Raw genomic sequence first — 25,422 nt, 5'->3', positions numbered from 1 at the left:
GCATGACAACCACAAATATAGTATTATTAGCCCCTTACATTTTTGCATAAAGGTGTAATAAGCTCATCTGTTAATACCCTAACAATCAACAGCAATTTCATCTCAGCTGGTGGGGGATGTCCTGTTACCCTCACAGCCTAGGCCTGGGCCTTTTGTACTCTGTGGCACAGCAGGGCATCAGTCTTTTAAGCTTGCAAAGAACTGTATTGCAGGAAAATAAAATGTCTTTTTAATGGCAATGAGACAGCTGCTGGAAAAAAGGCAACACATGTTTACAGGATTTTGGCCAAAATGTCTTAAGGTGGGTAATAAAATACTTCAGCTTTCTTTTTGTGATAATTCAATAGTGAAGGTCCTTTATGTGGGGAGCATAGTGAAAAGCAATATATGCCAACCATCCTCTAAAAAAAAAAAAAGACAGGATAAACAGTGTTTTATTTCTTCCCTTGTAAGGGTTTAAAAGAACTAAGAGTATCTGCCAGACTTACAAGGAGGTGTATTTTGGCGGTGTGGCTAAGACAAATTCAGATTGTAGATGAGCCAAAGCGTGAATATTTCTGCAGCTGAAAACAGGAGTGAGCGCATTGGATGCATATTATGTCTATGTGGTAGAAAAAAAATTATCTGTAAAAATGGTTTCTTGCTTAAATTGCAATTGCATAAAATTTAAAATGCCTTCAACCCTTTTAGTATTGAGGCCGATTCTAATTTCTTCAGTAGTAGCATGACTTCTCTGGCCTCCGTAATACAATTCATAATTTGCTTCAAGAGATCAAACTCAAGGCCACTGCAACTCCATTTTACTACTTCATTGAATATATTGTGTATGTTGTTCATTAACTTGTCAGCTATCACTGCACAGGCAGGATCAACCCGTGTAACTATACTTCCCATCTGTGGGTCCGGCACTCCACTGAATAGCCTTCTAGCCACACTACTCCCAGTAAATAAAAAAAGGGGGAAAAAACCCCCCAGTTTGATGTGTTCCCTCTGAAGAATGCTTAAGTTACCCTACCACTGGAGTATTACAGAAGGGGCAATTACTTCAGATGGAAGGATTCAGACTTAAAGCTGGCATTTTCAGTTTTACCTGGCTGAACTGGCTAAATGGAAAATGCAAGTATTACTGCAGTCTCTTCTTCCAGTAGAACTAGATGATGGGCCATACTGAGCAGATGGAAAATGGCAGTCTCCAGTCGTTACTACGGATCACAAAATGGACATCTGTCATGGCCAGAATTAGGCACCTAAGGGAAAACCTCTACATGATCTTCTGCAGGAAGACTTGGGCTTTCTCTGCTCACACCCCAAGCAGGTACATGCTTCAGACTGAAGAAAAGCTGAGCTACTATGATAAGGGGTCATAAGCATGAGTTAAATACTCCCAGCTTCCCAGCAGGATTACTAGATCAGGTTTGGCACTCCACTAATGAGAACTATGCTCCTGGCTCTAACTGGCTCATGTCCAGGAGACCCAGTTCAGCAGAACCAGTGTGTGACATAGGTGGGATCGGTGCAAGAGACAGCCAAAATATTGCCTGACCGAAGCATCTTGCCTCCCAGGCCCCAGCACACTGTAGACTGTAAATCCAATTCCCAGGTGCTTAAATCCCCTCATTCACTTCAGAGGGATGACAGGCACTTACCTCCATGTTGTGAATGGCAGCGTTTCATTTTGCTTTTAGGTATGGCATTATTAGTGTTACAACATCCAAGATGGCACCAAATATCAATGTGTTATTCTGGAGCTTCCCTGAGGACCAGAATCTGACTTTTTAAAAATTCATATTTTGTTAGGAAATGTGTTCAGGGGTCTATTAATCTCTTTACAGCTGACACTCAAGGCCGTCCGTGCAGCAATTTGTTACAAAGCCACTAAACCTGGCACTTAAATTATGGGATGCCTGTTCTTGCTTCTCTGTTGTGAAGTGAACATGAAGTCATCACTTGTTTCTATTTTTGCCTGAAAATGATTCATAATGTAGAATGTACTGTACTACAAAAGGGATGGAAGAAAATAGTTCCATGATACATGTTGGGAGACAGAAGCAATGGCTTGCTGCTGTGATTCATGCTTGTACTGCCCAGGCTTTCCAAAAATGGCTTTCCTCACAATTAGCCACAAAATCTGTAAACCATAAAAGGAAAACCATCAGTCTAACAGCAAGTGATTCTGGCTGGCTGCTGGAAATAAAGGAAGGTGATAATTCATAGAGCGGGTGAAATGTCAAAATTTACTGGGCATCTTCTCCTAATTACTTCATAATTAGGCAACCCAAACTGGCTGTCTTTGCTCTGAAGCTGAAAAGACCTACTGTGCTTCAAAAATCAATACAGTGTAGTGAGAACCACTCCCTGCTAGTTATTAATGGTTTGTCTATGGCATAAGAGCCCTGTATGCAGCCACTTGTTGAGGATAGGGGCATGTAAGGGAAGGCTGAACTGCAGCCCTGCTCCCCTGGGCAGCTGAGGGGCTGCTGCCTACATACTCCCTGTGGAACAGACTTGGCAGAGAGAAGGCAGTGAGTAGGCTGAGCCCTGGCAGATTGCTCTTCCCCCAGCACAACCAAAATCAAAACCAACACTGCTTAGATCACTCAGCTGGATGTCAGCTGAAATATGAAAATGTGGGTGCTGCTTCCTTCAACAAGTCTGCATCTTTGGGACCTCCTCAAGCTTGGCATAACCAGGTACATCTTGAGGACAACATGCTTCTTCCAAGGCTTTTTATAAGATCTGAGGATCTATAATCTTTGACTAGGAAAAGTTTACAGGAACGAGACAGGGTGAACTCCAGCTATAGCCAAGACACCCCTCTTACAATTTATGAGCAGAATATTTATTAACACGTGCCTCCTGAGAGCCTCTGACGTGCGCTCGGCGAAAATTTACATACGTAGCTATAACTACAGAAGCAAGGGCAATTTGATTAGAGCTACTAATTCATTTTTTAAAATTAGAATATTGCTTGTGTATGTTCTGCCCTGTGTCTGTCATACCTAACTCAGCCATGGTCTTGACTGTATTTCTCACAGTACACAGGGAGGCCCTTTTACCTTTCGCGACTGAATTTATTTGCTGAAAAACAATCTTGGGGTACCATTAGTTTCTAGATATCTGATGGAAATGAGAAAAGGGGTTGGTTTGTTTGTTTGTTTATCCTGCAAAACAAATTCTATGCCTTGTCATATTTATAGTTTTAGAAAGAATAGTATCCTTAAGAAAGGAAATAAATATCACTGCAGTTCCTCAGTGTTTATTTGAAAGTATAGCAAAGAACTGTATTAATACCAGTTATCATGGGACAGACTTTCTCATTTAAGTAAATGCTAACTTTTTATATGAAAATCCTTTAGGATCTCATTATCTACTCCATGCCGGGTAACCTATTGTGGTAGGAGAGCCATTCTGAGTAAACAGCAACTTCTTAAATGAGTTACAGATGCTGCTATTATAAAATAGTTTGCAACAAATTATCTGTAACACCTTTCAGCCTTGGAATTTCAGCCTGATTCTGGTGTGGTTTATGGATAGACTAGAGCTGCTTGGCTGCTGATTTGGAGAACACCTTTACACTTTCTGTTTATTTTGCTGTGTTATTGTTTTGTGCCAGAAATGTTCTCATGTGACCTCAAGCTAACAACTAGTTATAAATGGCTTCCCTGATGATGTTTTTGATCATATACCCTAAGTAATCTCCTAAGCAACTGCTCCCCTTCTCAATTTCATCCTCATCATAATGACACAAACTGATGCATTAGTACTGTGGAGGCTAGCTTTTCAATTTCATAAATGCAGAGCAACATCCTGGGAGTGGCTTAAAATACAGTCACGATCAGGAAAAGGATTTTGGGAAGCAATAGCTCCATGTTCTATATTAATTCTGAATTATAAACATAGCAGAATATACACAAGTCCAACTTTCCAGATGTTTTTTTTTTTTATCCTGGTATTAACTGTCAGGAGAAAGCTCTACGATATTAACAGTCTCAAGTCTATTGCTAAATGTCAGCTTTTCCACATATTTTTTTTTTGTCACTTCAACATTGCTGGCATTCTTTTAATTAAAAAAACCCCCAGTCTTTTAACAGTCATGATCCCAAGGATCTGTAACTGTCAGGATTAATGGCTCCTGGTTTTTTTTTTTCCTGGGGGCCTGTCTGTGCCAGGAATTGCCTTTCCACTAGTCACCTTTGCTTAATTAATCATCCCCAAGTCAAATTTGCTAGGCTTATACATTAAGGGCCCAATCTTTTGTTAGCTGTTATCCAAGGAAGTTGCAGCACTTTCTGGTTTAGCTCAGTGAGAAGGATCATGGGCCTCCAAAAACCAGTTTGGTTATGCTTTTCCTCTTCCCTCCTGCCCATCATGGAAAGCCTAAAAGACTCTGAAGCTGCTGTGTAGTTTCAGGACAGCCCTGCAGCTGCTGCTGAGGGTCAGGTCAGCACTGCCCCAGCAGTGCTGGCTGCTGCCACCCAGCAGACTACAGGCTCATCTCCTGCATTCACCACGCTCTTCCCTTCTCTGTAGTTCAGTTACAACTGTCATACTCGTAAGGCTTGTGCCTCAAGCTCTCTAGTCCTTTTCTGCAAGGTTTCGAAGCTTGTTTTTCTAGTGCTTGGTCACGGCAGTGTTTGTTTTACCACTTGAGTGGCATCCTGTCTTGTGGACTATTTCTATGGCTGCCTTTCCTCAGTTGCTCTGCTGCTTGCTTTCTCCAGCACACCAGAAACTTCTGCTTAGCAGGAAACCTTCTTACTCTTCCATATTCCAAAAGCAGAAGGTAACTTCTGTCCCCTTTGGCCTTGCCCGACCAATTTATCTTTTCTTTGATGAACGAGAAAACATACATAATTTATGAACCATTCCCACGTGGCTTAACAACATCCAGCCAAAAGAATTTGTTCCTATCTCCCTCTGACCACGATATCTGAATCTGACAAATGTATATAGAAATGTCTCTGCAAGCATAGGAGAAATGTGGCAAGGCTCACCACTTCTCTGGGAGACTGCTGCATGCCTGTTTCAGTTGGTGGCTATTGGGTGTGATATTAAGGTGCTTGTACCTTCTTTGTTATTTCTCTTTTGAAGCATACATAATAGCTATTATTAACCAGCAGCAATTGAATCCTTGTCCTAGAATAATAACCCATCAATGAAACAGTTGTGGAATGAGAACAGCAGTATTTGTAATGGCAGGGTGCAGCGAATGCTGGCTAGCTTGTAGGTTGGCACATACTCTACCTACTACCACAGACATCTGAGGTCAAAATGCTTCAAGAGCCAAGAGAAATCTATTAATATCGTTCTAAGTGCTGTGGCTAAAGTCCAGGTAAGGAGAGCATCAGGAAGGTATCTTTAGAGAAGCAAAATTCTGTATTTCCTATCTATATTATGACAACTAATAATCCACTTTAATTGGTAGTCATTAAATGGTCACTGAATCAGTATCAGCATGGTTTATCTGCCGTGCAAGTATCAGTAACTGTGTATGTGAAATCTGCCAAAACTGTGGTCTGCTTCGAATGGAATGCTTTCCATTCATAAACCTGCCACTTCTGTCACACTTTTCCCATATTGCTCATTCTTTTTTCCTCTTCTCTCTCTTGTCTGTAGGATTATTCTTAGCTTCCTACTAATTTTTATTTCAAACATACCAACTTTAATCTATCCAATCTTTTATTCTAAATGATCAACGTGAGAAAAATTATGACACAAAATCTAGGGAAAATGCTGCCTAAGTTTAAGAGAGAAGTCCAGTAAGCTCCTTTCTTTTGTAATTATTTAGTGTATTTTCTGTTTAGTATTTATCATAACGTTGGTCTTTAGGATACAGGAGTCTAAGCTTTCCAGCTAAGATGACAGGAGTATTTGATGGCACATTCATTTATTCAAGCTGATAAAGGCTTATTCTTTGTTAGACTGCAAAGGAAAGACATCATGCAATTTTTTTACCATGCATCTCATAACATTTTAGATTCAAATGGGACTTATGTGGTTCATGAATTGCCCTTAAATCATCTACATGCTGTCACTAAGCATTTTCTTAACAGCTGTTCTTTCCTTTACTTAATTACTTATCAAATGTCAAAATGTGATGGCTGAGTGAAATGTCCCGTTATCTGAACAAACCCTAACTTCAAAATAATTTTCTGTAGACAAACAAAATGAAGTGCTACATGAAAAATCATGAGGTGTTCTGACTGCACAAAAGCTTCATTTTTATGCCTGACTAAACCTGACAATCAAAAAACAAGGGAGGGGAGCAGGGAGAATTAATAAATGTGCACCCCCCCTATCTAATGGTTATTAACAGGCTCAGGCTGGACCACAGCTGTTAAAGACCAAGTTGTGGGATTTTTTTCTGGACATGAATATGAAAGCCTTTTATGGAAGATTATAACTCAATATTGGCTGGTGGAAGTTGTTGGGGTTTTTTTTAGATGACTATTTCAAAATCTCCTCAGATACAACAAAATGTATGTTTTCATTTAAGATGGATCTGAAACTTCTGGAGAAGCTGGCATGGCTGTAATAACTGATCAGCATTACCTACATCTGATACGGCTATAAAACTATTATTTGGGTTTGGTTTGGAACAGGATTGAGGATAGAATTATCTATTCAAAAACATAGTTCAGCTCATTTCACAGTAAAACAATAACGTAGCCATTAGAAAGAAACATATAAATGCAAAAAAAATGCATTACCTAATATGCTAAGGCTATTTTAACATGTGTTTTTTCTCTTCACAGAGGTGCTATATATTTTCTTAGCAGCTGAGATCCAAATATAACTAGGAATGCCTTTTCTGAATTGCTTTCGATTGCTTCGATTACAGAAATCTCAAGTTTGGGCTTAAAATGAGGTAAGAATATGGAGAGGAAAGCTTGAGTAATGGTGTAGTTTGCTGTCAATGTCTAGAAACAAGTGATATGGATAGGATTTCAGTTTCATATTAGGAGGAACTTCCCTAAATACTGTTCCCTGTTAGTTCTCCTCTAACCCCAAAATAACAGGAGATGCTGAAATAATGTTTTATTCCAGTGTCTATGAAGTCTAATAAGAAATAAGCCTTTAATGTGTCACTGGCAATAAAAAAGTGAGGCCAGAATCTGTTATATATTCAAAAGAACTGCAGCTTAATAGGATGAGTCTACATTTATTTTAAACCTTGTATTTATTCTGTGAATGAAAAGCAGGGATCAGAGTATCTCAAGAATGAAATATCTGTTTGTAGCTCTGCCCTGCAAAGTGTAGCTCTCATTTGCACATCTAAAGCCCACCGGTGAAAAAGCTCTAGTGAAACAAGCAGAGCCTCATGGTTCCCCGCAGCAGCAGCTCTGGCTGTCCAGCAAACAAAGGCAAGAGGACTATGGTAAAAAAAGATGACAGGTAGTGTTTTGCTCTGAGGACTGGAAAAGAATGTACCAGCATGCGCTGCCTTACTCTGAGACTGTGTTAACTCACAAAATGTGAGTAGGACTCCTTGGGGAGAGAGAAGCAAGGAAGTAATATGAAAAGTGTTTATATCCTTACCAGGCATTCACAACACCAAGGAGGGGAAACTGAGGCAAAGGGCTATTGCCTGCGGTGCTGTGAGCAGCCACATTTTCCTTTCATTCTGTATAAAACCAGGAGCTTATTTATCACTCTTTTGTTACTCCTTTCCCCTCCCTTCTTTACTTGTTAGGAGGGAAGTATGGCCTACCTTGGGGAGTCCGGGTAAGATATTTTCTTTTCCAATACCCTGAGCAAGCGTTTCGTAACAAAGGAAATCTTCCTCCTTTTTATTGCTATACCTAAGAAAACAGTTGCATCTACTGTTTATAAGTAGCAAGGTATTCTGTGCAACCTGCATGCAGTCTGAACAATGATGAAGTATTTAGAAATTAGTTGGTAGTGACGCATTGGCAGATGATGGACTTCTCAGCTTCTTGTTTACATTGCACCATCCATACGTAATGTTCGATAATGTATTTGCTGTGACATTGGCGTGATTATCTGCATCAGTTAAAATGAGTGTTAATTTATAATCCACTGTGATTGGAATACTGTTCCATGGCATTGAGTTATTCACAACAAGAAATGTTCCATTAATCAATCCAAGAGACTAAAGGACAGGGTTTAAAAAAAAAAAATAGCTGCCTAGAGATTCTAATGATGTTCTTAGTAATTTCTTTTAAATCCTGGCATTTCTTCAAAATACCCACTTATTCTGAAACCAGTACTCATAAAAAGTTTCTTCCTTATGCATTGGTTTCCATGAAAGTGCTTGCATAAATAAAACTACTATAAATAGTATAGAAGACTCAAAAATTAGGACAGTCTTTTAAAGAGCTATTTGGAAATTAGAGAGACCCCTGAACTGAGAAATAACGATCTCCTTTTACTCCTGGACATGATAATTTAGCATATACACTGCAGGATGTTTTTCCTCAGTTACATGCTCATTCTCTGAGCTGCACTGAGGACGTGCAGGATGCGTAAAGCCAGGCTGCTAGGAAGCAAAAGTTCCTCATCAACATCAGCGCTCATTCTTTATTGCTTGATTGGGGTGATCTTGTAGTTTCCAAGAGCTATTAGGCATGTTGTTTGTTGCTGCTTCATTTTTTTAAACAAACAAACTTTTAAGTGCATTGAGATGATTCACATCACAGCTACTGGTGCTCAAGATATTGTGAGCTACATATGTTAAAGAATACATTTGGAGGGCATTTATTTAACTCCAAATGTCTTTTGCTGTTGATGGGTAATGTAAGGTCTGTGAGTCACCCAGTGCACTTAATCACTGCAGCTAATAATTAGAGAAAAGGAACTCCTCATGGAAGCTGCTGTGTAATGTTGATTTTAATAGGCCCTTGCCCAAGCTTACCCTTTTCTATGATGTGAGGGCTATCTCCTGGTGTCTCTGCCTCATGAATAACCCCGGTGACTTCACTGTAAATGAAACACAGAACGTTGCGAAAGCCTGACTCCACCAAAGACAGTGGTAAAACCTGCATTGCTTGCGGTGAGGACAAGATCTCACCTGCAAGGTCTCACTCCGCCCAGCTCTGGCAACTGAGATGAGAATCACAAGGCCAGTGTCCTCTCATGTCCTCACTGAGTGAACAGGGTGAAATGCTTGCCAGCTGTGCTGGTATCAGTCTCAACCTCAGAGACTTCTTTACCTCTTTGAGTCTCAGGTACTTTCTATCGACTTACACAATCTGTCTTTTTTTGTACCTCAGGCTGAATCCTGCCTTCAGCCAAGTATTTCCACAAAGTCCTTGCGAGCTCTAATCCCTGCTTCAAATCTGTCAGGATGGGGTTATGGAAGCAAATCTTGCAATCACTGCACTGAGACTTGCAGAAGTGGTGCCAAATTTTGCCTGGCTAACTGTCCCCTGTACAGTGAGAGGGGCTGTGTGTTCCTCATGGGAGGGCTGACACTGATGTGGCAGAGCAACACCTGGAGCAGGATCCCTGATGCAGCTCACTTGTAAGATAGGCCTCACGGTGTTGTGACTCAGCTGGTTTTATTTGTGGCAGAAATGTAAATGTCTGGGCTGCAAGGCAAGAGCTACACGAGAAGCTTTGCATTCAGCAGGCTTAGAAACCCAAAGCTGCCACTGTGTTTGGGCACATAAATTTCTGAGTAAATTTAATTCAGATTTTACTCCTAGCAGGGGTTGTTCACCCCCTCTGTAAATAAAGTCACCTTACTTGGGTAGTCAGCATGGTTTTTAAAGACTAATAATAGAGCCCCAGGTTAGAAAAGTTTGACCTCAAGTTTTATTTAGGCTGTAGGGCTCTCATGCAAATTGTAGCACAGAGCAGGGAGAGAAGTATAACATCTGGTCTGGTTTTATAGCTTCTACTCTAATGCATCGTGGCAAATCCATTTAAGTAAGCTGTACAAAAACATCACCACTTCTGCTTAATTATAAATCTGTTGCATATCATTTTGCGTTTTGAAAATGAATATGGATAAAGAGACTTACCTCTAATCTATATTGATCTCTATCAAGAGATGAACAGATGATGAACTTAAACCATCCAGTTCTATTCCAGTGCATTTCCAATCTGTACAGAAATGGAGAAATATTTACTGTAATTAAGACCTAACACTTCAAGTAAATGATTATGGTAGTAAGAGATTAAAAAAAAAAAAAGGGAAAAAAAAAAAAAAAGCAAAATCACATGTGAGAAAATGTTGTTGCATATTGCCAAGGTCAGTTGACACCAGAATACAGAAGGCAGGAAATATGCTCATCAGTGTGAGTAATGGGCTGTGTTCTTCCTCCTGGCAAAATGCATAAAGGTGAACATATTACTTAACATCTACATGCTTCAGTTCTGTCTCCTCCAAAATGGGGATAATTGCTCTCTAAAATGTATCTGAAAACACTGGTTTGCTTTTATTCTGATACCATATTAGTCAGAAGAAACAATCACTCATCTTTCAGGCCTAGCACTACATTGGGAAAGACACACAACTAGAGAGCTGGAGAAGTGATAAAATTCAAACATATGAGAGACAAAAAGGCAAATGACACCCATCATAAGCTGGAAAGTCCAAGAGGGCATCAACCTCTGTTCCTTGAATGCAGATCCTCACTGACTTACGTTTATAAATATCACAACGTCTTGACATGGTACCTTGAGAATTCTGTCTGCTAGGAAAATATTTAGTGTGTTTAGTGGATGAAGAATCCTTCAGTAGGATGGTGGAATTTCAGTTCCAGAGTAGTATGTCACCTGGTTGGCACTTGTGAGTCCTATAATCTGTCACTCCCATGTGCCTAGACTTGGAGAAAAAAGATCTCTATTTACTCTACTTTCTACTCCTCATCACTTGTCTGATGTAACTTCTGTGATAAGTATCTGAACAAGCAACTTGATTAATGTGACAACCATAAGAATACACATCCAGAGATTATAAACCTCTATGACAACGGGCTTAGGTCTACTTAGCCAACCGTGAGAAGGAAATATGAAGAAGGACAAGACTGTTTTCAGTTTAGCCAAGGATAAGCATAACCAAGACTTCCTTATCAGCTGTGACTTGAATTCTCACCAGTGTCTGGATACTTGAGGTAGCCTTGGGACCAATTAGCATGTGCTGTACTCTGCACTCCTGAATAGCCCTTCCTCTGATGAACGTTACTTAGAAAACTGCAAAACTCAACACAATGATTCTTTCTCTGGAGACAAAAGTCATCACAGTACATTTATTTCTTCCTCGGAGAAGGAAATATATACACAGCTCTGTTTTCTTCTTAATTTCTGAAGCTGCAGGAGATCATTATCTTATTTCAGTGTCCTATTCCAATTACATTCATTTTACAATCCTGTAAAATTCAAAATAACATAAAAAATGCTTCTATACCCATATGGATATAGAAGTGTTATATGTAAGACTTTGTACATTTAAAGCCAAACAGTTTAAAAAGAAATCCATTGTCATTTATTTGTGCTTGCTTACTTGCATTACTTTTCAGCTTGGGTAATACCAATTAGATGGTTTATGATTATTTCACGTTGAATTTCACTGCAGGCTCCCTCTGCACCAGCACAGCTCTTCAGTGGTTCACTGGTTGCAAATCCTGTGGGGAGAAAATTTATTTCTTTGTTGGAAGATAGAATTTCTTTTGGAATTTGTTTAAATTGCTGCTGCCTGCTGATCAATCCTGGTCTTTATCACAGACTCATTAACATGTCGGCCCTGGTGCTGTGATGGATGCCTTGGCAAATGCTAGATCTGGTTTGGAAATCCCTGCGATGCCAAAGAATTAAATCCCAGACCCACTGAGTGCCAGGAGTGAGGAATGAGTAAAAGAAAATAAGTTTAAAAGTATAAGTACATTAAATAAGAATTTGGTTGTACTTCCTGGACATGTTTTCTGGGCTTTCTGTTTGCTGGAGGCAGCGTGGCTCAGTGTGCACGCAGCAGAGACTGAAGGTCTGTGAAGACCATGGACAAGTCATTTCATCTTTGGTATTTTGGCCTCCCTACCCATCTGTGGAGATAATGGCACCTTTACTTTGGAGCTCTCCATGTGAAAATGGCTATTCCAAGGCATTAGATGTTGTGGAGCAAGACATGGCACAAGAGAGGCTAGGCTGTTATTTCAATCTTTCAGACCCTTTTGCAACATTCCTAAAGGAAGTCCTTTTCTAACAGCCCTGGGAGTTCATGGCTCGCTCTTCCTTCCTTAATCTGATATTTGTTTGCCATTTGTGTGGGCAACACTAGGGCCTGGAAGCTATACACCCACAGGGTGGTTTCCCAGGCAGCCATGAACTATTGCAGGCTTGGGTCAGGAGCATATCATCTTCATCAGCGTGCAAAACAGCATCAGGAATACAAGGGGGAAGGCAATGCTGCCTCTCGGCAAACAGAATTTCTCACCTGGGAGAACCTAGGAGGTGGTTCAGAGGAACTGTAAATCAAGAGGGAACAGTAGGCCATGAGGCTCAGGGGAAGGAAAAATATTCGGGGGTGTGGGAGGAAAGGCAATCGAAAAAATTTTCTAAAAAACTTGAACAGCCCTCTGGCAGGACAAGTAGAAATAAGCCTGACAGGAAATGACAAGAAACTGCAATTAGGTAAATGTTAATAGGAAAAGAAGGCTCTAAACTTAAGGGAATATTGTTATTGATGGTAATAGAAGAAGGTGCAAACACTGCAAGTTTTGTTTTCTGGCCTGATGTACTTAGGTCTATGTATAATTTAAAGTATTGACTTTAGTGGGAATACTTGTGTTCTGAGAGCCTTGTGTGTGTTTTCTGTGTCTGTTGGAGCCAGGGGCTCTGGCGGGAGTGGTGCTCTCTGTGCTGGTTAAGGCTGCTAAAATGTTTTTAATTCTATTTTTACTTCTTCTCCAGTTCTTACAATTGCTTATAATTTTCTGAAACTTTATGTACTGAGCTGAACTCTGCCAGATGGTTTCCTTTTGAAACTGGTTTCATGCATGTGGGCAAGAGGAAAACCAGTTCAGCCATTTAAAAGCAGGAATGACCTTTATTTCCATGCACTGGCTTTAAATATTTCAGAAATGCTTTCCAATCCATACAGTTTCCAATTAGAGGTTACCCTTGCAAGGTGTAAGGACCCTCTCTCCTAAGACTTATAAAACTGAGCATTTCATGGGGATGTAAAGTATACCTTTTTTGATTTACCTTTTTTTTTTTAATAATTTTCTTGAAGTAGTCCTAAAAATTCATCATGCATTGTTCATAAGATGATACAGTGTGCCATGTTCCCAGTGTGGGTGGGGTTTTAGATTTCTGCTTAGGTGAGTGAAATAACCAACTGGGCCTTAATACTACAAGCCAAGTGGGACACGGCCAAGGGAAACTGTAGAATAACCTTCTTGAAGTGGAATATATAAACTCATAGTGGATTAAATTCATCACCATTGCTCTTGCTGAAATTAAAAAATGTTACATCAGTGTAATTCTTCTCTATGGGAACCTGAGCAAAGTCTTGGAAAACTTTGTATTAACAGAGAGGGATTGGTGAGACAGGGTATGTCTTTGCCAATGAAAGGCAAAAGCAAGCAAGAACCTTCATGAAGGTGTTTTATTTATGTGGTTACTGGTGATCCTTAGGCAGGAAAAGCTTTCCATACAGTGCTGTGGCTGAGGCTCACTCAGAAAACACTGAATTGCTTTTAAAAGACAGTAAAATATTCTGCTCTTAATTTCATGGTAGAATCTGTAAGGTAGCTTTGCTGTCCTGTGTGTGACTGCCTCATCTGCTGACTGGCGTTAGCAGCGCCTGTGCCGTCCTGATGTACTATGCCAGGAAGGTGCCTGGCTGCTGAGAGAGGGAAAATTCCTTCTTCTCTCAGCTGATCCTTTACATCCTTCTCTGGTGGCACAGTTTCCTTTGCAGTGGTGAGAACAGCCTGTATCACCCTGGTACTCTGTGTGAAATGGAAAGAAAAGAAATTTGGATGCTGTGGTGTCCTCAGGCCACCATGCTTCCTCAGGAGCAGAAAGGTGAGCATGGCCAGGGGTTGCCACCCTGTCCAGGGAAGCTCTGTGAACAAGCCACAGCATCACAGAAATGCCTTTTCCCCATTTCATTTGTCTCTCACAGTTTTCCTAAATCTTCCTCCCTGTGAAGTTTCTCTTGGCTGGTGTGATGCTTTCCACCTAGCCAGGAGTGGAGGTGGGTTCGCCTGATACACCCGAGGGAAAACACATACTGTTGTGTGTCATTTCTTTTCCATATGGAAAGACAGGGCAGAAAGAGGGTGGGGCAGATGGGTGTAACTGCCTCGAAAGAGAGCAAGGACAAATGGAGAAACATGAGAGTGGGAAAGCCACCCTCATCAAGCATCATAAATCGCTTTCATTGTGACACATCAAAGTAGAAAGCTTTAATATCTTCTGGTATTTCTTGCTACAGGAAGCCTTCAGAAGAGTGGAGCAACCCTAAGCAGACTTGCTCCCAGCATCAGATGGGCCTGGTAAATGTTCTTGTCCCTGGGATGAAGGATGCCTTCGCAGTCTGTGAAGTATCTGTAGTGGTGTTATTGGCTCTGGTAATCAGTAACTAGCTAAAGCCTTGTGATAGAATAGAGTGGCTTACCGCACTTAAGGACACGGGAGACATTTTAGATACTGGCAATAGCGTGGTCTAGCACTTATCAACCATTTTTGTCTGTGCCCTGTCTGCCATTTCTGCAGCATGGTGTTCCTAAAGGGGCAAGGGAAGGGACTTGTTGCTTGCTGCAAGCTGCTTCCCAGCTTGCCTGCAGTTCCGTGTTGGTATTAACTAAACAGAACTTGTATTTCAGCCTGCCCTCCATGCCCTGGTGTTTATCTTACGAACAAATTGCATTCCCATTCCCTTTTAGCAAGCCCAGGCATTATTTGCTTAGGCTGTATACACTGAGAGAGAGGCCCCTGCGGCTTTATAGCACCTAGCTAAGGGTGAATCCAATCCTTAATCAGACTTTGGACTTTCTTTAAATTTGAATAATTCTAAAGGTCACTACTCCTGTGGAGGTTGGGAGAAACTTGCTCTCAGAGGAAAGGGAGAGCTTAGGCAGCCATCTCCTCTGTTGTGAGCACTCCTAACAGGGAGGTTTGCCCACGACCACACTTTTTGTCAGTCCTTGTAAGTAATAGATTACTTTTTGCTCCATGTAAATGACTGGGCCAAAGTGTATGTTGAAGAGTCTGATTATGCCTACATGGCTTTCTGGGCAGACAAACTGTATGCCACTCCTTATTGTCAGGAAGTCAAAGGTTTCTTGACTTGCTTTATTGCACAATGCCAGACCTGCCAACCGAGCTGCTGTTAGGACACATCTGCCCAGGGGATCTCTTGCTCTTCTTGTACATGAAGGACCTGAAAGAGCTTTCAAGAATCATTTAGAATTGCTAGTCCAGGAAAGAAATTAAGTCAGGATGCTGTAACCAACCTGATCCTTTCCCTGTTTGCAGCAGTGTTAATTAGGTGTGGCTTTACTGTGGTCAGCAGAGTGTTACCACTATAGCACCAGCAAGAGCCCTGCTTCTGCTTGGTGGGACATCCAATGGCCCGGGGAGCTGCTGTCCTTCCTGCTTACTGTCCTTGGGCTTGACTTAGTTTTCTAGGAAAGATCCTAAGATCCCAGTTCTGAAGCCCTCCCACCACCCTGCTTGCCTCACTGTGGAGAAGTCAGTAGCTTACGTGCTTGTGCCTTGCCACCAACACTTCAGCTATTGTCAGCTGAAGACAGCTCTTGACTTGTGCCAGGTTAAGGGCTGGCCTTTGCTCTCGGGTTACCTTCACTGTGAACAGATCTGCCATGCCTGATTTAATGAGTGTCTGTGAGAAGCGGTTACACTGCCCTCTCCTTCCTTGAATGGAAGGAAAAGGCCAATGAATAACTCAAACCTGCAACCTGATCTGTAGTATTTTAGCCATCAACTATGTTTCTGCTGGTGTAACCCTGTGGTTCCCCTTTGAGTGTGTGAGGTGGTTCTGCTGTTCCCTCATCTCCCTTTTAAAAACAAACCTCATGGTCTGTGACACTGATATTCGTACTGTGTACTGAAAATACATCCTCTGATGAGTTCAGAATAAACAGATATCTCTCTAAAATGGTAGTGCTGAGCAGAAATTGATAGAGATCAATGCCTGTGAACTTGGTACAATAAACCTCCTTGTGTTGCTGTTTGTCTGAATGTGGCTCCCATTGTACTGACGTGGCTGTCGGGTAGGTAGCAGGGAACGCATGGCTGAGTTTTCTTTATAGTTGCTTTCAAATATTTATCTGCAGGAGGATAATGGGAGAGCTGTGTTTCCCCTTGTCGTCAGAATTTCAAAAAGGATTTTAATCCCCTGCGCTCCTGCTGCTTGCACGGCCCTGACAAAAGTGGCTTGATCCTGCTGGCACAGGACCACTTCTCCTTCTTCCCTGCTGCCCCCAGCAGGGATGTACTTGGACTTGCCAGACTGAGCAGCATACTGTGAAAATATCGATATTTTGGAAACTTGACTGATAATGTTTTTCTGGGCTATGAGGTACAATCACTGAGATCTAACAGGGACTCCTGGTCTTTCTCTTCTTTTTCTTTTCTGTGTTCCTACACTTCCCCTTTTAACTGGTGAGTAAATGAGTGAAGCTGGAGATGTACAAGTTTCGACTCCAGTGCAAGATGTAGGTGTCCAGCACATCCCAGGACTGAGCACTGATTTCCCTCTTGCCAGCATGGCCATTAACCATGAGCGTGTATTAACATGACATAGACTCGACTGCATATTCTGTTCCAAGTGCTTATGACTTATGAAGGGTCTCAAATGAATAGTTTAAAACCTGGATTAAAACCTCAAAAGCTGCTGCGAGTCTGGTATACTGCTCAGTTTCAAGTCAGCACTGAGATGACACTGTTCGATACTGTTTACAATGGGTCTTTCCACAGGGACTGCCTTAACTTTCTCTCTGCTGATTAGTGTCTCATTTTTCCTCCAGTCTGAAGGTCTCCTCTTCCTTTGCTGTAACTTCAGGTGGGCATTAAGAATTTTATTGTGGCTTTGGAAATACCCAGCACTGCAGTAAGGCAGAGAGCATCAGTGTGCCTGGCCTTTGCGTTAATGGTTGTGTTACAGGCTATGTGAACAGAGATAAGGTTCGTGTGGGGCTCCCTTCTGCCTCCCCAAGCCCTCAGAGTGACAGTGTGAGCTCCTGTAACGTCATATTCAGCAATTACTGTGAAACTAGGGGGAGAACCTATGAACAGCCTGTCTCTGCTTCTCAGGCTGCCCCGTTTGTGAGGCACACGCACCAGTTCCCTGTGGTGCTGGTACACAGGGTACACAGGGAACAGGGCATGCACAGAGGCAAGAAACAGAGCCATGTGTGCATTGCTGCGTTGTGATATGCCACACATGCTCTGTGTTTTAATAGAGCCTGTGACAGGAGGGGCTGCAGTATCTGTCCAACAGTACTGGGTTTTTCACAGCTACTACCCCCCCTTTATTCAATGCATCTCACCCCTGCACTAGGCAGGAAAGTGGTTCATCTCCCCTGAGTCCAGACATGAAGTAAAATTCATCTCTCCTTCCTATTTCCTAAGAGAAGCGGCCAAGGAAAGGCTCGTTTAGCTGCAGAAAGCTGCTGTGAGCTCTCCATGGAAGCCTCCTTGCAAAGCACAGTCACCAGCCGCTGGGGCTCAAGGCTGCAAGGAGGTGAGAAGGGCCCACGTGCTCACACGTATTTCCAGGCCCAATTACTGTGTAGTTATGTGTTATGCTTACGTTATGGCTCACAGTGGTAAAGTACAACCTGGTGATAGCAAGGGAAAAAATTTATCTGTGAGGTAACTGAGAAGTAAAACCTTGGACTCTCAGATGCAACACAGTTCAAGGTATATTAAACTTTGCTCTATTAACTGCTTGATAGAATAGTGGGTTGATAGATACCAAGATGGTATCTAAAAATCATATTTAAGATTGTGTATGTGGTTTTTTCCAAAACAGGGCTCTTCATCAGTATGCGCACACGTAGCAGTGTGTCAGGGGAACACCTAACACTTGCTAGATAAACACATCGCTCCTCTCCACGTGGGAGGAGCAGCCACAGAGCTGCATCATGCCGAGCCCTGCTGGGTGCTCCTCCGTCTGCAACCTACTTAGTATGCAAAGATACCTTTTCTGCAGTGAAAAGGCTTTGATTTGCCCAGGTCCAGATCACTCTATTAGCATTGCAAAAATGCTAAGAGCCTATACAGCTCTTCAAACAACAAACCCTTCTGCTTTGTTAGATCATCTGCTACATATGTGATACTAGCAGAGATAATTTGGAAAGGTGTGTTTATTGCTTTGCACTTAGCAGATAGGGATATACCTGGCAGTTTCACAAACATGCCCTTGGCTAAAGTCTGTTGCTAAGCAATAGCTTAAGATAATGAATATATACAAATCCCCAAATGTTCAGTTTTTAGGACTTCAGGTACTCATATGAGAGAGGTATAGCAACATCCTACCTTTGTCCAGAGCCTGAAAAGGAATGTTAATCTTCATTAGCCTGGGAACAGCATTAAAATGTAAGGATTTGCTGTGTGTTCCACCTCCTGCAGCCAGCTGCAGTGCACAGCAGAATAAACAGGTCAGATGAGTAACCAGCTCTACTCCTCATCTGAGGTGACAAGGTACAGAGAATGGGCAACTCCTTCTCCTTGAGCCTTTATTTATAGCAGACTTTTGCACATGGAGGTGGTAGAATCACAGGTTAGTTTGGTTGGAAGGGAGTTTTAAGAGTCTTCTAGCCCGACCCTCCCTGCAGTGAGCAGGGACATCTTCAACCAGATCAGGTTTCTCAAAGCCCCTGTTCCTGACCTTGAAGGTTTGCAGGGACGGGGCATCCACCACCTCTCTGGGCAACCTGTTCCAGTGTTTCACCACCCTCATTGTGAAAAAACTTCTTCCTTATATCTAATCTAAACCTACTCCTCGTTCAGTTTAAAGCCATTCCCTTTGTCCTATCGCTCCATGCCCTTGTCAAAAGTCCCTCTCCAGCTCTCTGGAAGGTGCTGTAAGGTCTCCCTGGGGTCTTCTCTTCTCCAATCTGAACCCCAACTCTCTCAACCTGTCTTCATAGGAGAAGTGTTCCAACCCTCTGAGCATCTTTGTGGCCCTTCTCTGGATTCCCTCCAACAGGCCAGGGTCTTTCTTGTGTTGGGGGTTCCAGGCACTCCAGGTGGAGTCTCATGAGAGCAGAGTTGAGGAGCAGAATCACCTCCCTCAACCTACTGGCCGAGCTGCTTTTGATGCAGCCCAAAATACAATTGGCTTTCTGGGCTGTCAGCTCACATTGCTGGGTCATATCCAACCTTTCATCCACCAGATGATGGGAGGGAGCCAGAGCCTTTCACTTCTTATCTCTCTCTCTCTGCTTCTGTGCATGCCATCCATGTGGCCCTTGTAGCTGGAGGTCACCTCAGTAGCATGTCTGCCACCCATGTTGCCTTGTGCCCATCAGCCAGTGAGTCACTTCATAAGCAAAGGGGAACTCTCCCGTGGTGGTTCTCTGCTGCTTGCATCTCATGGATCGTGTCACAGACTTGGGCTGTTTGCATCTGAAACTGAGCCTGCTTCTGCATTCTTCACCTGCCCCATAGCTCTAAGTCACCCAGTTTCACCTCATGCCCCCCAAACAGTTTTCTCTGCTTTATGGCCTGCCATGGGTGGATCCAATCAATGCTGTAGGGCAGGAGGCAAGCCCCATCCCTGCATTTCAGCAGAAGCCTCATGGAAAGACTTGTCTTCTGCTCTCCCCGTTTCTCCAATGTGTGTGAGGGAATAGTGAGTAGCTGCAGGAGCTTGGCAGTAGCAGTGGACAGAGCTGAGCTGACACACAGGGTGCAAATAGAGTCATAAAGTATATGTGGCAGTGTGATGCATATTAAAGCAATTTGCAGGGTAGTGTTTCCCTGACTATATTCTTAGTAACAGAGAGAAGCAATCTTCCCACCTTCCCACCTTCGCTATAGGCACGTTACAGCCCCAGCAAAGAGGCTCTCAGGAGCTGGAGGTAGTGCTGGCTCCAGAAGTCTTCAAAGCCTGGGTTTGCAAGGCCCCCATTCCGCATGGCCAGACTGTGTCCTGCAGCTTTGCTCTGTGCAGAGGCCCCATGCCATAAGCCCATGAGTGAGCACATGCCATCTCCTGTTCCTGCCTCTCAGTGGCACATATAACAACACGCCCAAGAAATGATTGTGTTCCCTCAGGAATAAGGAGGGACCAGCCTGGCTAAAATGAGAGGAGAAAATTTTATATCCATGTAGTTACTAACTCTTTATTTGGAAAAACAGAGCTGTTTGTCTGGTGCTTCTTGGACCTTTGGCTTAACATTAAAATGACCTTCGCACAAACCTTCTCCAGCTCCTTCCCAGAGGAGGAGAGAAGTTACCATTTTCTTTCCATTGGCTCTTGCTTCAGAGCAGAGGTTTAAAAACTGGGCTGCAGCTGCCCTCTCCAGTGAGGCAACAAATGAAGCAACTGCAATTTAGCTCAGGAGATGTTAGCCCCTCAGTCTGCAGGGTGGTCACTAAAACGCCAGCTGGCAAGAGGTCAGTGAGCTTCCCTGGGTTATGTTCTAAAGCAGGCAAAAGGTCTTCCTCTCACCTGCTCTTTCCAGGTGTGACACCTCCAAAGCTCTGGCCACGAGATTGGCTTTTCATCTTCTCCCTCCCTCTGTGCTAGCACAGAAGGTGTGTGTTGTGGGGGGTGGGTGTGATGGCTGGAAAGAAGGAAAATAAGGTCTTTTCTTTGGTATATGCATAGTTCCTCCAAAACCTGCAGCCAACCATCAGAAAATCATTTTCTGCCCGTGGTCTTGCTTGGTGAGCTTCCCTTTCGCAGAATCACAGCATGGTTGAGGTTTGAAGGCATGTCTGAAAACCATCAAGTCTCACCCCCTTCTCTAACCAGAGCAGGTTGGGGTTTTATCTGTGTCCAAGGGTGTATGCCCCACAGCCTCTCTGGGGAACTCATTCCTGGGCAGCTTGATCACCCTCACTGAAAGAAGTTTGGTTTCATGTTTAAATGGAATTTCTGGCATTTCTCTATCACCAACAACACCCCCTTGTGTGAGCTGGGCCAGGAGTTCCTGCCTCCGTGTATCTGCTCAAAGAAGGAAGGATCGCCTTTCTCTGTGTGCCGTTTCTGGGATGCTACATTTGTTCCCATGTCAACCATCTACCTTCATCTCTCTCAAGCAGAAAGAAATGGCAATATCTTCTCTTGGCTTCCAATAGATTTAAAGTCTGCTTACATGTTTCTTACAGGCATGTGAAGTTGGATGTGCAGAGCCTAAATTAAAACTCAAGTTCGTCTACTTAGGATGTCCTTTGCAGTCTCTGGTGATGGTGTTCTGGATCACCTTCACGCTTTAATGCCACTGTGAACAAAGGCATCTTGAGATCATGCCCTACCTTTCCTGCAAGTAACTTTTTAACCTGATAAGAATACTATTGTCATACAGCCTCTAAAGCCCAACAACACAAATGCCTGGGCTGCTGTTAACAAATATGGTGGAGCGTATTCTCCTGGAACGGTTTGATCATGGAAGTTACTTTCGTTATATCCAATTCCACTAAATATATCTCCAATTTTCCTGTCTCTACATCAAACGTTACATGTTAAGGAGCCTCGAATAACAGCTGCTGCCACTCATGTTAACTGAGAGGAGCATAAGACACTGAAGTATCTAGTTTCTCATCACTTTACGGGACGGATAAAAGTATCTGTTGTACTGACTAGTCCATCAAATATGAATGATGCAGATAGAGTGGCTGTTAACACACAGCGATCTATTTTAGTTAAATTGAAAATACACACAGGGGAGCATTTCAGCTTTGTGGGTAGAAAACACTGGAAACGTCAGGACTGGAAACGTCAGGAGTTTCTTTGTTTTGTCTTTTCTGTTTGCCGGTGACAATTAGCATTTAGGGGTGCCCGGTCTGTGGCTAGGACAGGATGAGCTCTCTTCGTCTGCGACAAAGGTCAAAAATATTGTGAGTTATCCAACCAAATCTCACGAAATTGAGGACGAGGTGCTTGCCTCATTTTACCATTCTAATTTTACCAGAATACTCAGCTCTTTTGTACATCATTAACATAAGCATTTACAAAGCCGGTCCCTCTGGAGGATGACAGCAATTGTTTTGCTTAATGTTTAATGGCTTCCTCTCCCTCTGGACTCTGTGCCAGGGCATATTGTAATGAACAAGCTCTGCAAGAATATTATAGCCTCACTTCATTTATTAGGACGCTTTACATAGAAATTTATTTTGCACAACCATGAATTATATAAACACACAAATTAAAGATACATACGCAGTAACTGCTTGCAGAGAGCATTGTCTGCAGCAAACTCATTAGGAGAATGAATTGCTCTGTAGAAAATCACTTAACCTTTGTGGATTTCCTGGTACTGTGTTTATTAATGCCCTTGCTTTATGTTGAAATAATATCTCTGTGTTATCTGAAAACATGCTCCAGACTTGAAAATTAATGTATAGCATGAAGATTTCCTCTGAATATACTGATTATACTGAAAACAAAAAGTAGTGAGGTCTCATTCTGCGCTCCAGTGTCCGTGTACAGAGGAGTACAGATGTGTCCACCTGTGCAAAGACTTTTGAAAGCAGAAAGTGTATCAAGTGATACAGGGCTAAACTCATTCAGAGGAGGAAAAGAAAAAGAATAAGACTAAAAGGCTGTGGTTTCCCAAATGGGCGAACGTTAATTACAAGCGGAAGGCTTCACTGAATAGCCTTTATCACTGGGCTCAACGGCTAACGTTCTGCTGTGGAAAATATTTCTCCAACAGCAAATGGAGATGAAGGAAAATAGCAGACTAACTTTTTGGCAAAATGTCTACTTCAGTCAGAAAAACAATGCTCAACATGCACATGTTTCTGTCAGGAAGGCTGCTAGCAGGAATATGGCAACTCTAGTAATTTCACAAGTAGTAAAAACAGGATGTATCAGGAATAGCACGCTGGGTACAGAATAACTCGCACCGAAATGCTCGGCTGCAGGAAGCTGTGTGTGCACGGAGACCTGCACCAGTAGATATTTTCAGTGTCAAAGCATCACTGAAGCCTTATATAGTAACTTTGTGATAACAAAAGCTAGTGATTAGTCACTGAAAATTTCAAGTGGCCTTGGTAACCTGGCTGCCGACTCATTCTGTGGTCTGTCTTGTTTATTGGGACTGCTGTGACCCAGGTAACTGAGGAGAAGCTGTTGCAGGTACCTATCAGGGGTCCTTACTTGCCATCATGCTGCTGACTGCATGGATATATGGGACTATGAAAGGAAGGCAATGGAAAAATTTGGTTCAGTAGGCTTTAAGTCTGTAGCCTTATTTCAAGAACATACTATGGAACTAAAAGCAGGCAGTGACACTGAGGTTATTGGAGCAGACCGACGTTCCTTGAACCCGTTGTGGTTTTGGGTTTTGATGCTGCTTCTGTGGCACAGAGTTGCTTCTGCCTTTGCTGTGAGAATACTCATCATTGTATGCATGCTGCATCGTGCTTATATCTTATATAGCTACAATTATAACCCTGCAGAGTGAGTCAGTAGAGAGCAAAGGTTATTGACTTCCAATGAGAGCTTCCAGATGATATTAATACAAATAGAAGAAAACTTTGGCCTTGAGGGGTAAGCTCCAGCAGAAGGCTACTTGGAATAATTAAGCCTATCATACAGGTCATGTCTTCCTGAAATGAGTTGAAAAGCAATATTAACCTAACTGAAACTCCAGCCTCCTTAGAGGTTCGAAGCCCTGGAACTGACTGCAAAGGCATTGGGGTGGGCTGGAAGTTGGTCCTGAAGATGTGTATGCTCCAACTGGCAGCACACCTGAGTCTTGCAATCACTTAACTGTGAAATAAGAATTAAAAAATAAATAAATAAAAAAATTTGCTGCTTCTGCACATTGGCATCTAGTGCTTTATCCTTTGCACATTGTGGATTCAGCATGGAATGGTTGCCAGCAGGGGAAGGAGCGTGGGTAGGGAAGGTGTTGCAGATACTGCCTGTAAAGTAAGTAGAAGAACTGGAAGGGGGCAGGGGAGGAATCAATGAGATGGAGAGAGGAAGATCTGAACTCCTGCAACCCTGGTGCTCTGGTGTTTCACTTCCATTTAGGAAAGGAAGCAGCTTGTGAGAGACTGCTAATGCTGATAGGTTATGGATCAACAGACTTCAGTTTCCTATGAATTACATGAACAGTCTTATTTATTGCTGGAGGTTATACGAGGTTAACCCTGTGTATTGGGGCTGTAAGATTTCTCAAGAGCAATACAAACAAGGGCTGAACAACTGAAGTGTCGAGTCTGCAAAAGCTCCTGATCTAAACACAGTAATTTACAAAGACAAGTGAAGCAAGGTTACATATTTCTGGCGGAGACTTACAAGAAGAATATCCCTTGTAACTATTTAGATTTTTCTCCTATAAGAGCAAAGGGAGAAGAAGATGATGCTAAAGTCAGTTAGTGGTATGTTGTCCTCTTCTGTAAGAAAAGGCAATGAATTTTAGAGCTGTTCTTTCTAGTGATACCAAAACAGCTCTGATTTTGAAAGCACCTTCATTATTCTGGAGCTAGATTATAATGATTTGTAAGTTGAAACAAAAGCATAACTTTGTTTTAGTTATAAACTGACATAACTGATAATCTTATCAGCATTATCTGGTCACAAATGAGTCTTTTCTAACTATAAAAGTGAAATTCAACTCTGGAACAAAAGTGCTTGCTTGATACTGAGCGTCTCTTTATATTTTAGATTTTGCATAATGAAGTTATCCACTATATGTGGATGAACATTTCTGTTTTCACAGTAGGTTGGTAACATGTTTCTGTCATGTGGGATGACTGGAAGCACAGCATTTTGGTTTTCCTGGTATAGTTATTAACATGAGTGAAAATGTGCATACCCGCATTTGAGAAAGTGGATAGACTGTCAAATCCATTGGTCAAATGTTCGGAGAGATAAAAGCTGAAGACATTTTTCAATTCAGTAAGACAGACAGCTGTTCACCTATAATTCAGTAGTGAATGGTGAGTTGTATATGATAAATCCTCTAACTGCTCTATTGGAAATCATGCATGCTCATTGTTTTTACATAGGTTTGGGGGTTTTGGTTTTTTTCCTAAAAGCTCTTCAACATGCACACGTTCCCGTCTTCCACCTCACTCTTCCAAATGCAATCATCTCTGTGCGTGATTGACCTAAGTGATCACCATGGTTTCCAATTCAATTCAGGTCCCCAAAGAGGTCTTTTAATTAAGAAGCTCTAATAGAATCTCAGAGAAAACTTCTAAGTCCCCAGTCTTCAGGCTGAGCTGGAGATCTCGGGGGTGTCTGTGGCCAACTAGTACGAGACCCTGAACATGTCCTTTGTGGAAAGGTTATATCCT

At 42.3% G+C, this 25,422-nt stretch overlaps 1 long non-coding RNA gene across 1 annotated transcript in view; it reads left to right on the top strand.

Moving 5' to 3' along the window:
• Nucleotides 1-3,385: 3,385 nt before the first annotated feature.
• Nucleotides 3,386-25,422, top strand: part of LOC135411174 (uncharacterized) — a 53,482-nt gene continuing 31,445 nt past the window's right edge. The window contains exon 1 of the long non-coding RNA XR_010429029.1: nucleotides 3,386-6,868. This is a non-coding gene — a long non-coding RNA (uncharacterized LOC135411174). The remainder of the gene's footprint in view (nucleotides 6,869-25,422) is intronic.

Source organism: Pseudopipra pipra, chromosome 3, assembly GCF_036250125.1.
Source record: "Pseudopipra pipra isolate bDixPip1 chromosome 3, bDixPip1.hap1, whole genome shotgun sequence".
Classification (NCBI taxonomy): domain Eukaryota; kingdom Metazoa; phylum Chordata; class Aves; order Passeriformes; family Pipridae; genus Pseudopipra; species Pseudopipra pipra.
This window is presented reverse-complemented; position numbering and strand designations above follow the sequence as displayed.